Below are 13,410 nucleotides of genomic sequence, written 5' to 3'. Positions count from 1 at the left end.
GGGAATCTGCATGTTAATCATTTACATTCCTCAGGTGATGCTTGTGCAGCCCTACTTTTGAGATAGGAAAGTGATGACAGATACCCTCCTTAGTTAATAAAATCAGCTATTTGACTTACTGTCATCAAACCATGTTACCCCCTGGTTTTCACGATAAACATCCTCCTATTGGATTTGCATTGTCTCTAGTGGTTTCCATTTGCCATGCATGGAATACAGCTCCCACCCACGTACCCCTGAGCCTCTTTCATCCTCTCTCTTAAACAACCAAGGTTCTTGGTCCCAGGCAAATTTGTTCTATGCACAATGGGCTGAAATGCAGTTTACACAATATATTTTACATTATTGATGTCTGAATCCCATCAATGGTGAGTATGAAAGCATTAAAATCGCCCTACACTTTGAATCTCATTATAACTCTTTAATAGTTTAATAACTAATAATAATAACTAATAATAACATAATTCTATTCACTTTAAAATTATGAAGCTTAAAAATTCTTCTTTAATCTCTTTTCAACATGTTTGATATGCTTGGAGATTAAAATATATGACCTGCATAAAAGATAAGCTAAACCCCAACATAAATGGTCATGAGCCTCCAGGAAATGAATTTGGATAAAAAGAAGTAGTCTGGGCATTTATAACAGTTTTCATAGATATGGACTTGGTCTTTTTTCAAAAATTTTTTCTTTCATTTCTAGCTCCCTCTGACCTTTTTCCTTTACTGGGCAAATTTACTTCTTCACACTTTTGTATGAGATATGTACAAGTTTCCTTTCTTTGAACAATCAAAGCAATCTCTGTCATTTTAAAGCAACCTCTCAGCTGGAAATTCACTCTGGTTTCCAGGAAGACACTGTTAATTAGCGTACAAAGATTACTTAGAATAAAACCAGGCATATTTGAGTTTGTATCTGGCTTCCTTGATTAGGTCAGGCAATACTTAAAATGAGGTTGTCATATAGTTTTAAAATGTATCTGATATACTCTGTCTATTAGGACATTATGCAGATGTAGGCTGGGAAGTTACTAATAATGTTGACAGTTGAAGAATAGGGAATTCAAATACTTACTGCAATCAATCATGTTAGGAGGAAATAAGTGTGTCACCTGGCTTCTTTGGGACCCATTTTGGCACCCCATAGAGCACCGATAAGCAGATAACATGATCACCTCTTTAGAGAAATCTCTCAAAGAGACACCAGGGGACATCCACCCAGTACACATGGCAAAACTCCTGAAAAGCATCTCCATGTTTTCCTCACATCAGAGCAGCTGCCCAAATCTCCACTTTACTCTCTCAAAACTCCCCAACTCCATCTCCCAAATCCCAAGCCATGTTGCCTTTTGCTTCTTGCCCCTTCCTCTCACCATTCCACGTTGTTTCCTCTCATAAATAACTCTCTGCCTCTTCTGGTGGAACCCAAGGTATGAGCATGATGGTGCAACTTTGGTAGAATTCAGTAGTTTGTATTTAGGTTCAAATGCTATGTTGAACTTTGAGTGGAACTAGAATTTTTAAAAACATCATGTAAACAAATTTTTGGGCTATTGTGAGAATAAGTCCTTGCTTTTGAAAGCCTGGTCTCTTACATTAAGAGATAGGAGGAGTTTTGCTTTTCCCTGACAAAGGTCAACAGAGGAGAGAGGGTCATCAACTGTTGCAAGTACTGTTCTGGTTTTAGTACCAAAACTAAGAACTCCTCATTCCCAGCAAACCAAGTCAAGCGATCACTCTAGAAGGAGGCTTCTGCCTCTCTCTAGGACAGCCTGATATAATGAGACCCCGAAGAGTAACCCAAAGATGAAATTAGAGCCTCCTCTTTCACTGGACAAGGCAAATCCATTGCTCCTAGGAGACCCATGGGCTGCCCAGATTAATTCCTTCTGCTTGTCCCACCTGCCTTTTTTGTTTTAGCTGTCAATGTCACCTGCCTGGGATAATGGCTAAGCCAGGGACTCTTGCCTTCCTCCCAGACAGGGTCTTGGGCAACAGAAGGAGTAATAAAATTTCATTTTGCCTTACTTGGGATCCACCAAGTCTTACCCTAGTTTAAACAACTTAGCCTTATTTTCACCTAGGACTAGAAAATGTCACTAACAAGATTAAAACCACCATCATTACATGGCTACTTCCCTGCATGGATGAAACTAATCATTTTAGCCCTGAAGTAATTAATTTTCCTGAAGTAAATTAACCATCCCTGTCCTTATGAGAGGTTGCCAACACATAAATCGATATTGTCCTTTTTTTTTTTTTTTGGTAATTCTAATGATGTTACAATGATAGCTGTTTTCAATGTTAAAAATTACATTTCAGAGAAAGCCAGTTATGCCATACCCTTTCAAAATTCAAACTGATGGTACTGATGGATGGCCGGATTAATTTCTATTTCATCTTGCCTGACTGTGTTGGGTAGATGTGCTTAAGGGGTGGTCTGGCTCAGCTTCTACACACTCCCCTTGCTCCCAGCCCCCACTGATGGGCTCTATTCTGAGGCCTCTCTCTATCTCTCTCTGAATGCAAGGCCTTAGGGAATTTCCCTCACTGGTAACTTGTTATTGTTTATTAGGCCTCCTGAGGGCTGAGATCATTTGTCATTTTAGTGGTCAGAAGATTCCTGATTGAAGGGAGACTGGGCAAAGAAGAGATGTTAAAGTCTTACAAAAGCAAATCTTGTTGCTATTGTAAGTGCATTTCTTAGCTTCAAAAGACAAAAACCATACGAGGATAACTTAACGTATAACTTAACGAAGGCATCAATTTAAACCACATCTTTAATAGTTTTTTTTTCAAAGAAAGTATAATGGATGGCATTACGTTTCTTAATAATTATTCTAATGTATTTTGCATAATACATTTGATATACAGTATGAACTACATGAATCAGGATTTAACTGGAACCGAAATATAGGGGTTATGAGATCATTGTTCTCTTTTCGATTCCTTAGGAAAATGTCATCATAACCATAACCAATCCAAGTCTTCAAAACAAGTGGTCCAAAGACCACATGGCAATAGAGATAGACTTCTCAGGATAGAAATTCCAAACTCAGGATTAAAAATGGTTTCTGTCACCCTATAAAGCTTAAACAGAACAGCCTTGGGAGCACTTTATGGAAAGCTAGTCATCAACCTAAACCTCTTGGTCTCCTTGGTAATTAGACCAGGAGGTCTGAGAAAGATGCTTCGCTCTCCGTTACGTGGCATCCCATTCCTGGCCCTCTGTTAAGCAAGGTCAAGCTGTTTGGGGGCATCTCCTGTCTCTCTAGGCTCCCTCCTTTGCCCCTTTGCATCAGTCAAGACTCTTCATGTCTGACTTGCACCCAGTTCACACTGGCTGAAGCAAAAAGGGAGTTCATTGCAAGATGTAGGTAGAACTCCAAATGTAAAGAATTGCTGAGGACCTATGCAAGACTGGGGGACCTTGGGATTTGAATTCAGCACACACTACTTTATGGGATTTCCCTGGTGGTCCAGGGGTTAAGACTCTGCACTCCCAATGCAGGGGACACAGGTTTGATCCCTGGTCAGGGAACTAAGATCCCACATACCACATAGCGTGGTGGAAAAAGACAAAACAAAACAAAACCACACACTACTTTATTCTGCTTGTTCTAAAGTTTTCATTTGTTCTACAAGGTTTCATCCTCCACAGTCACCAACAGGCCTTCTCCACGTGGGAGGGACATGGCAGCTGTCCACCCCAGGGATGCACTGGTCCAAGGTCCAAGAGGAGAGTTTGGCTGTGGTAGGAGAACCCAGAAAAGGACTCTAGGGGCTGTTTGTGTCATAGGTCCCTCCCTGAGCCAGTTACCAAGGTCAGAGGGATGGAGGTGATACCACAGGTAATCCTGTGGTCCTGTCCAACCCTCTTAAGAGTCTATTGCCAAGAAAGGGGGTGGGGGAAGGTGATGTGTAGACAAATGGTAATGGCTAATATGTACTATGTCCTGGGACTTCCCCTGGCGGTCCAGTGGTTAAAAGACTCCGTGCTTCCAGTGCAGGGGGTGCGCGTTCGATCCCTGGTCGGGGAACTAAGATCCTGCATCCCGCATGGCTAGGCCAAAACAAAAACCATAGCAGTTTACAATATGTACTATGTCCGTAAGTATGTTCCAGGCACTGTTATATTTGTTTTGAGTATATGATTTCCTTAGTCTTACAGCAAGGCTAAGCTGAAGGTTTGATTACTCTCACTATTATACAGAAGGGGGGAGAGTTAGAACAACATTTTGATAACTTGCCTGAGGTCACATAACTAGTGAATAGAAAGATTTAAAACGAGACTGGCTGACCCCAGATCTAACCACCCAACTACCATCATTCCTGCCAAATTTTCTCTCCTCCCTTTTCTCCCTTTTCTCTTCCTCTCTCCTTTGTAGGGTGACTGACAGATGGAAGGGCTTGGAAAGGGTTGGGAGCTGAGGTGAGGAGAATTCTCTGAAACCCCCTTTGCCCTGACTATAGCCCCAAACATTTGCTCTGGTCTTTCTCCACCTCATCTCGAAGTTTCTAGCGCTATTTTTTCTGTTCAATTACCAGCTCCCAGCTGGAACCGAGAACTGGACTCAGATTTCTTAATCTGGACAGAGACAGTGTGTAATATTCTTCACTAAGGCAGAGAACAAAGGCCCAAGGAAAGCCAGAAAACAATTTTACATGAAAACGTGTGGGGGAGGAAGGAAAGAAGGAAAAAGCAATAATATACAGAAATCTATTCAAAATGATGAAGCACTCATGTTTTATCAGATTACTGTCACACCTCAGGGCTAAATAACCACTAAAACATAATTTAAAGCTTGATTGTAAACTGTCTTCTCTGCTTCTCTTTTGATTTCATATCTATGAAAGAGTCTTGAAGACCCAATCCAAACACCATCCCTTCCACGTGGCTCCCCCTTCCTGCTTCCGCTAAAGGCAGATAAGCTGGGGAGCTCCCTTCTCTGTGTTCGCCAAGTCTTGGTACAATCTGTCCTATTGTCTCAGCACTACCTGTACCCTTATGCTTTCCTCCCATGAACAATTGTTATTTTCTTAAGAATAGTAACTGTACCTTGTGGATCTATATTTTCCCATCCTCGCTAATAATGCCCAGAACAAAGTAGTTCAATAAATATTAATTCACTGATCCCACTGGTCTCCCTTCAGCTCTTCTGGTACATTCTGCATTTCCCTGCCTTAAGGCATATGGGCTTGTTCTAACTGGCTGAGTGAATCTGTCAGATTCAGTGGGGTGCTTTCTCCTGAAAACAACTCGACTCTACCCCTTCTTTGCCTCTTCCAACCCACTGCTCAGAGCCATTCTGAGCAACACCAAGATGAAATCTCAGGCAGGTCTTGCCATTTTTCTGTTTACTCTCAGGTAATAGATGGACTGTGTCTTTCAGAGGCAGGAGAAGGTTAAATCACTTGGTAAAAATCACAGCGCTAGTAAGAGATGGAGCCAGAACCAGCGTCCAGCTGTCCAAGCTCCAGGCTATTTCTCCTTTTGGCTTCCGTAGTGATTTGTTAAGAAAAATCCCATGTTTGGGAGGGACCTGCCTGAAAAGTCAGTGCTTTTAGAGAAGGCTTTCAATTCTAACCAATCAAGAACCTGCCCTTTCAGACATTCCATCCGAAAACAGCAGATTACACTTTCTTCTCAAGTGCACATGGAACATTCTCCAGGATAGATCACATCTTGGGTAATAGATCAAGCCTCAGTAAATTTAAGAAAATTGAAATCATATCAAGCATCTTTTATGACCACAATGCTATGAGATTAGAGATCAGTTACAGGGAAAAAACATAAAAAACACAAACACATGGAGGCTAAACAATACGTTACTAAATAACCAAGAGATCACTGAAGAAATCAGAGGAAATCAAAAAACACCTAGAGACAAATGACAATGAAAACACGATGATCCAAAACCTATGGGATGCAGCAAAAGCAGTTCTAAGAGGGAAGTTTATAGCTACACAAGCCTACCTCAATAAACAAGAAAAATCTCAAAGAAACAATCTAACCTTACACCTAAAGGAACTAGAGAAAGAAGAACGAACAAAATCCAAAGCTAGTAGAAGGAAAGAAATCATAAAGGTCAGAGCAGAAATAAATGAAATAGAAACAAAGAAAACAATAGCAAAGATCAATAAAACTAAAAGCTGGTTCTTTGAGAAGATAAACAAAACTGATAAACCTTTAGCCAAACTCATCAAGAAAAAGAGGGAGAGGACTCAAATCAATAAAATTAGAAATGAAAAAGGAGAAGTTATAACAGACGCTGCAGAAATACAAAGCACCATAAGAGACTACTACAAGCAACACTATGCCAATAAAACGGAAAACCTGGAAGAAGTGGACAAATTCTTAGAAAGGTATAACCTTCCAAGACTGAACCAGGAAGAAATAAAAAATGTGAACAGACCAATCACAAGTAATGAAATTGAAACTGTGATTAAAAATCTTCCCACAAACAAAAGTCCAGGACCACATGGCTTCACAGGTGAATTCTATCAAACATTTAGAGAAGAGCTAACACCCATCCTTCTCAAACTCTTGCAAAAAATTGCAGAGGAAGGAATACTCCCAAACTCATTCTACGAGGCCACCATCACCCTGATACCAAAACCAGACAAAGATACTACAAAAAAAGAAAATTACAGATGATGAATATCACTGATGAATATAGATGCAAAAATCCTCAACAAAATACTAGCAAACAGAATTCAACAACACATTAAAAGGATCATACAGCATGATCAAGTGAGATTTATCCCAGGGATGCAAGGATTCTTCAATATACACAAATAAATCAATGTGATACACCATATTAACAAACTGAAGGATAAAAACCATATGATCATCTCAATAGATGCAGAAAAAGCTTTTGACAAAATTCAACACCCATTTATGATAAAAACTCTCCAGAAAGTGGGCATAGAGGGAACCTACCTCAACATAATAAAGGCCATATACGACAAACCCACAGCAAACATCATTCTCAGTGGTGAAAAACTGAAACCATTTCCTCTAAGATCAGGAACAAGCCAAGGATGTCCACTCTCACCACTATTATTCAACATACTTTTGGAAGTCCTAGCCACAGCAATCAGAAAAGACAAAGAAATAAAAGGAATACAAATTGGAAAAGAAGAAGTAAAGCTGTCATTGTTTGCAGATGACATGATACTATATATACAGAATCCTAAAGATGCCACCAGAAAACTACTAGAGCTAATCAATGAATTTGGTAAAGTAGCAGGATAACTAAATTAATGTACAGAAATCTCTTGCATTCCTATACACTAACAATGAAAGATCAGAAAGAGAAATTAAGGAAACAATCCCATTCACCATTGCAACAAAAAGAATAAAATACCTAGGAATAAACCTACCTAAGGAGGTAAAAGACCTGTATGCAGAAAACTATAAGACACTGATGAAAGAAATCAAAGATGACACAAACAGATGGAGAGATATACCACATGCTTGGATTGGAAGAATCAATTTTGTGAAAATGACTATACTACCCAAAACAATCTACAGATTCAATGCAATCCTTATCAAATTACCATTGGCATTTTTTACAGAACTAGAACAAAAAAATCTTAAAATTTGTATGGAGACACAAAAGACCCCGAATAGCCAAAGCAATCTTGAGGGGAAAACACAGAGCTGGAGGAATCAGACTCCCTGACTTCAGACTATACTACAAAGCTACAGTCATCAAGACAATATGGTACTGGAACAAAAACAGAAATATAGATCAATGCAACAGGATAGAAACCCCAGAGATAAACCCATACACCTATGGTCAACTAATCTGTGACAAAGGAGGTAAGGATATACAATGGAGAAAGCACAGTCTTGTCAATAAGTGGTGCTGGGAAAACTGGACAACTACATGTCAAAGAATGAAATTAGAACACTCCCTAACACCATACACAAAAATAAACTCAAAATGGATTAAAGACCTAAATGTAAGACCGGACACTATAAAACTCTTAGAGAATAACATAGGAAGAACACTCTTTGACATAAACCACAGCAAGATATTTTTTGATCCACCTCCTAGAGCAATGGAAATAAAAACAAAAATAAACAAATGGGACCTCATGAAACTTAAAAGCTTTTGCACAGCAAAGGAAACCATAAACAAGATGAAAAGACAACTCTCAGAATGGGAGAAAATATTTGCAAATGAAGCAACTGACAACGGATTAATCTCCAAAATTTACAAGAAGCTCATTCAGCTCAATATTAAAAAAAACAAACAACCCAATTAAAAAATGGGCAGAAGACCCAAGTAGACATTTCTCCAAAGAAGACATACAGATGGCCAAGAGGCACATGAAAAGCTGCTCAACATCACTAATTATTAGAGAAATGCAAATCAAAACTACAAGGAGGTATCACCTCACACCGGTTAGAATGGGCATCGTCAGAAAATCTACAAACAACAAATGCTTGAGAGGGTGTGGAGGAAAGGGAACCCTCTTGCTCTGTTAGTGGGAATGTAAATTGATACAACCACTATGGAGAACAGTATGGAGGTTCCTTAAAAGAATTAAAATAGAATTACCACATGACCCAGCAATCCCACTACTGAGCATATACCCAGAGAAAACCATAATTCAAAAAGACACATGCACCCCAATGTTCACTGAAGCAATATTTACAATAGCCAGGTCATGGAAGCAACCTAAATGCCCATTGACAGATGAATGGATAAAGAAGATGTGGTACATATATACAATGGAATATTACTCAGCCATAAAAAGGAATGAAACTGGGTCATTTGCAGAGATGTGGATGGACCTAGAGACTGTCATACAGAGTGAAGTAAGTCAGAAAGAGAAAAACAAATATCGTATATTAATGCATATATGTGGAATCTAGAAAAATGGTACAGATGAACGGTTTGCAAGGCAAAAATAGAGACACAGATGTAGAGAAAAAAACGTATGGACACCAAGGGGGGAAAGCAGGGGTGGGGGTGGGGGTGTTGGGATGAATTGGGAGATCGGGATTTACATATAAACACCAATATGTGTAAAATAGACAACTAATAAGAACCTGCTGTATAAAAAGTAAAATTTTAAAAATTAAAAAAAAAAAAAGGACCTGCCCTGGAGAGCCCTCTGGGGCACATGTGTCCTTTGTCAGTTTCTGCTTCATTCTAGCAGGAAGTGAAATGTCGGCTGGGTTTGGTGCTGTCTGATCCTCAGTCACCCCTCAAACATACCATGCTGTTCCTTGCTTTTGTATTTGTGTACACGTTACTCCTTCTGCTGGAGATGCCCTTGGTGTGAGTTAGTGCCAACGTCTCTCCTTCTCTAAAGCTTTGCAATAAGGTTTGGGGGCTTTTTCCACGGTGCTTTCATTGCACCCCTGCTATCTTTACCCCACTGTGTGTGTGTGTGTGTGTGTGTGTCCACAATAGATTCTGAGCTGCTGCAGAGCAAGGATCCTGCCTTCTTATCTGTATAGCCGGAGCATCTAATTCAGTGCCTGCCATTCAAACACAAATTTTATTCAGCACCTACTACATACCAGGTTCTGTAAGGGTATTAAGTAATGGTCTCTGCCCTCAAAAACTTTCAGTAATGATAATAACTGTTGCAAGTTCCCCAACCCATCCTCCCCGCCCCCACCAGGATTACATCTAAGTTCTTGGGGTCCTATGTCATGCTGAGATAGGGCTGCTGGGCAGGGGGTTCTCATCTTCAGATATGGTCCATGTAGGACCTGAGCACATTGCTCCTGGGAGTCTTGTCTGTAAGTCCCCTTGGAGTCAAACTTTGTGTATCTTTAAAGCTAGTGCTTCACACAAAGACTCATTCCTTCCTCCCCACCTCACCCACCTGCACTGGCCACAGGGAGCTCTGAGAGACTGACCAAGACCTTGTCTACTTCCAGCCTCTATAAGGCACCTAGTATCTGCTCTTAAGTCTCCCTAAATCTATTGAGAGTTCAGGTCATGCACCAGATGCTCTGAATTGTCCCCTTCCTCCACCCTAAAGCACGAGGGTCCCCCTTTCTTAGGCTCCTAGAATGTCTTTGCCACCCCTTCCCCTCACTGAGGGAAAAGTTTCATCTCAGAAGGTGGAAGGCTGTTCCAACTCACCATAAATTCTTTCTGCCTCTTCTTTTGCATCTGAATGTCAAAAGCCTTTTCTCACTTCCTTCTGCTGTAGCAACTTTTCCCCAAAGCAGTGGTTTGTGATGGTAATGGCCCAAATAAAAGAGGGAGAGTAGCAGAAAATACCAAGAAAATAAATTTCAAGAATATTACTGAAGAACAGTAATAGCAATAGCAGCTAATTACTTCTCAGCTCTTATAATGCTCCAGGAACTACAATAAGTAAATCATGTGTCTTACATAAATTCATCATCACAACAAATCATGAGGATAATAATAATAATAAATTATTCTCCTTGTGTCACAAATGAGGCACAGGCAAAGTTGCCTACAGCCAAGGAGGCAGGAGGTGTTGGAGTCTGTTTGGAACCCAGGCGGTCTGGCCCCAGAATCCACTTTTTAATCACCACTCCTATTGCCTCCCTATATCTTGTAGCTGGTCCTAGACCCAAAGTAGTTAATGACAATGTAGCAGGGTAGAATCAAATCACAAACCAGCACAGAGCGGCTACCCAATCAATATTTGCTGCAAGAAGACAAACAAACAACTGCAGAAATATGGTTAATAAAATCCCACACAGAGGCAACTCATCAGGGAAATTTGGGGGCAGGGGCTGCTCGCCATATTCTCCAGTCAAATAAAAATGTTATAAGTTGGACATTTTTGCATGTCCTAGAAGAAACAATGACTGATCGCAACACAGAGCTCTAAATCCTTCACGCTAAATCCTTCAGTCCAGACACGCTGTGGACCAGCGCCAAAAGACAACGTGAATCTGAAAAGAACTCCCTAGAATGAATATATTTACATTTATTCTGTAAACTTACACTTCCTTTCCAAGCAATGACATCCATCAGCCACTCTTCAAAGTCACTCTTGCTGGGTTAAGAAAGTGGTCACGCTTGAGCTCTATTTTTAGTTGGCCTGTGGGTTGGGCTCGTAGACGTTTACTTATCTGTTTTGGTCCTAATATTTTTCTTTCTCTTCCCCTAGTCTTAGAGCCCATGTTTACTTCATCAGCAGTTAGAACTGAAAATCTCCAGCAGAGAAAATCAGTTTCGAGTGCTTTTAAAGCTCAGTTCTTGATAGCATTGGTGCCGGTTCATCATGAGGAAAATTAAGGTAATAATAAAGATTTTCAAGAGACCCCAAAGAATGTTTTAATGGCATAAAAACTGGTTTTAAAGAGCAATGAGCCACGGAAGCTTAAGCTAGGAGAAATCCTTGGATTTTTAAAAAAATCAATCTTCCTGCTTTAATATGGCAAGAATATTCAAGGTACCCAAACTTTATAATATCTTATTGATGTGCACCTAGCAATGCGCTATGTCTGGGGAAGGGAGTGCTTTTAGTAAGCATATGGACTTCTTGAAGGGGCAAGATAGCCACACTTGTGTAAAGCAAAACACTTCAAGATCCAGATAAGACAGATATGACTGAGAGACAAGTGAATCTTCTAGACCAGGGGTCCCCAACCCCCAGGCCGCTGACCAGTACCAGTCCGTGGCCTGTTAGGAACCCCGCCGCACAGCAAGAACTGAGCATGGGCCAGCGAAGCTTCATCTGCCGCTCGCCATCACTCGCCATCACCCGCCATCACCGCCTGAAACATCCCCCCAGCCCCATCCGTGGAAAAGTTGTTATGGGCTGAATTGTGTCCCCCTCCTCCCCCCAAATTCATATGTTGCTGTCTCAAATCCATGTACTTAGAATGTGACTGTATTTGAGATACGGTCTTTTTTTTTTAACATCTTTATTGGAGTATAATTGTTTCACAATGGTGTGTTAGTTTCTGCTGTATAACAAAGTGAATCAGCTATACGTATACATATATCCCCATATCTCCTCCTCCTTGTGTCTCCCTCCCCCCCTCCCTATCCCACCCCTCTAGGTGGTCACAAAGCACCGAGCTGATCTCCCTGTGCTATGCGGCTGCTTCCCACTAGCTATCTATTTTACATTTGGTAGTGTATATATGTCCATGCCACTCTCTCACTTCGTCCCAGCTTACCCTTCCCCCCCCATGTCCTGAAGTCCATTCTCTGTGTCTGCATCTTTATTCCTGTCCTGCCCCTAGCTTCTTCAGAATCAATTTTTTTTTTTTTTTTTAGATTCCATATATATGTGTTAGCATACAGTATTTGTTTTTCTCTTTCTGACATACATCACTCTGTATGACAGATTGTAGGTCCATCCACCTCACTACAAATAACTCAATTTTGTTTCTTTTATGGCTGAGTAATATTCCTTTGTATATGTGTGCCACATCTTCTTTATCCATTCATCTGTTAATGGACACTTAGGCTGCTTCCATGTCCTGGCTATTGTAAATAGAGCTGCAATGAACATTGTGGTACGTGACTCTTTTTGAATTATGGTTTTCTCAGGGTATATGCCCAGTAGTGGGATTGCTGGGTCGTATGGTAGTTCTATTTTTAGTTTTTTAAGGAACTTCCATACTGTTCTCCATAGTGGCTGTATCAATTTACATTCCCACCAACAGTGCAAGAGGGTTTCCTTTTCTCCACACCCTCTCCAGCATTTACTGTTTGTAGATTTTTTGGTGATGGCCATTCAGACTGGTGTGAGGTAATAGCCCATTGTAGTCTTGATTTGCATTTGAGATACGGGTCTTTAAACGGGTGAATAAATTAAAATGAGGCTATTAAGGTGTGCCCTAATCCAACTGACTGTTCTCATAAGAAGAGGAAATTAGGACACAGATACACCGGCGTAGAGAAAAGGCCATGTGAAGACACAGGGAGAAGACAACCATCTACAAGCAAAGGAGAGAAAGAAGCCTCAGAAGAACCAACCCTGCCGATTCCTTGATCCCAGACTTCAAGCCTCCAGAACTGTGAGAAAACAGATGTCTATTGTTTAAGCAGCCCGGTCAGTGGTTCTCTGTTGTGGCAGACCTAACAAACGAATGCATCTCTGTGAGCCGGCATGGTGCAGGAAGACCTCGCAGAAGACGGAGAAATAGGACGGCTAGGATCTGTGGATGGGGCAGGCATTCCTGGCAAAGGGCAGGAGTTGTTTGTTTGAACCAAATGAAGTGGCTGATATATGATCTCCTTTGGCCTATCAAAATGGCAATTTCATATGATTCAACCCAATATAAGCAGAGGGGCTGGGACAAGAGCATAGCTGCCGGTCACACGGCTCAGTGGTGACTTTGCAGTAGAGTCTCATGGTTCCGAAGTGCCTGCTTCATTCGGTGACGGGGGTGACTTTCCTCTCAGGCCCTCAGTTTCCTCCTTTGTAAAATGAGGA

General features: G+C 40.9%; 1 long non-coding RNA gene across 1 annotated transcript; it reads right to left on the bottom strand.

Moving 5' to 3' along the window:
* Window positions 1–967: 967 nt before the first annotated feature.
* Window positions 968–12,730, bottom strand: LOC309662226. Its single transcript, XR_014264601.1, has 2 exons — window positions 10,119–12,730; window positions 968–4,063 (listed from the first exon to the last, which is right to left on the bottom strand). It is a non-coding gene; the product is annotated as an uncharacterized lncRNA (long non-coding RNA).
* Window positions 12,731–13,410: the final 680 nt, after the last annotated feature.

This window comes from Balaenoptera physalus (assembly GCF_965194825.1).
Source record: "Balaenoptera physalus genome assembly, chromosome: 6".
Classification (NCBI taxonomy): Eukaryota; Metazoa; Chordata; class Mammalia; order Artiodactyla; family Balaenopteridae; genus Balaenoptera; species Balaenoptera physalus.
The sequence above is the reverse complement of the archived record's forward strand: the minus strand, read 5'-3'. Positions and strand labels throughout refer to the sequence as shown.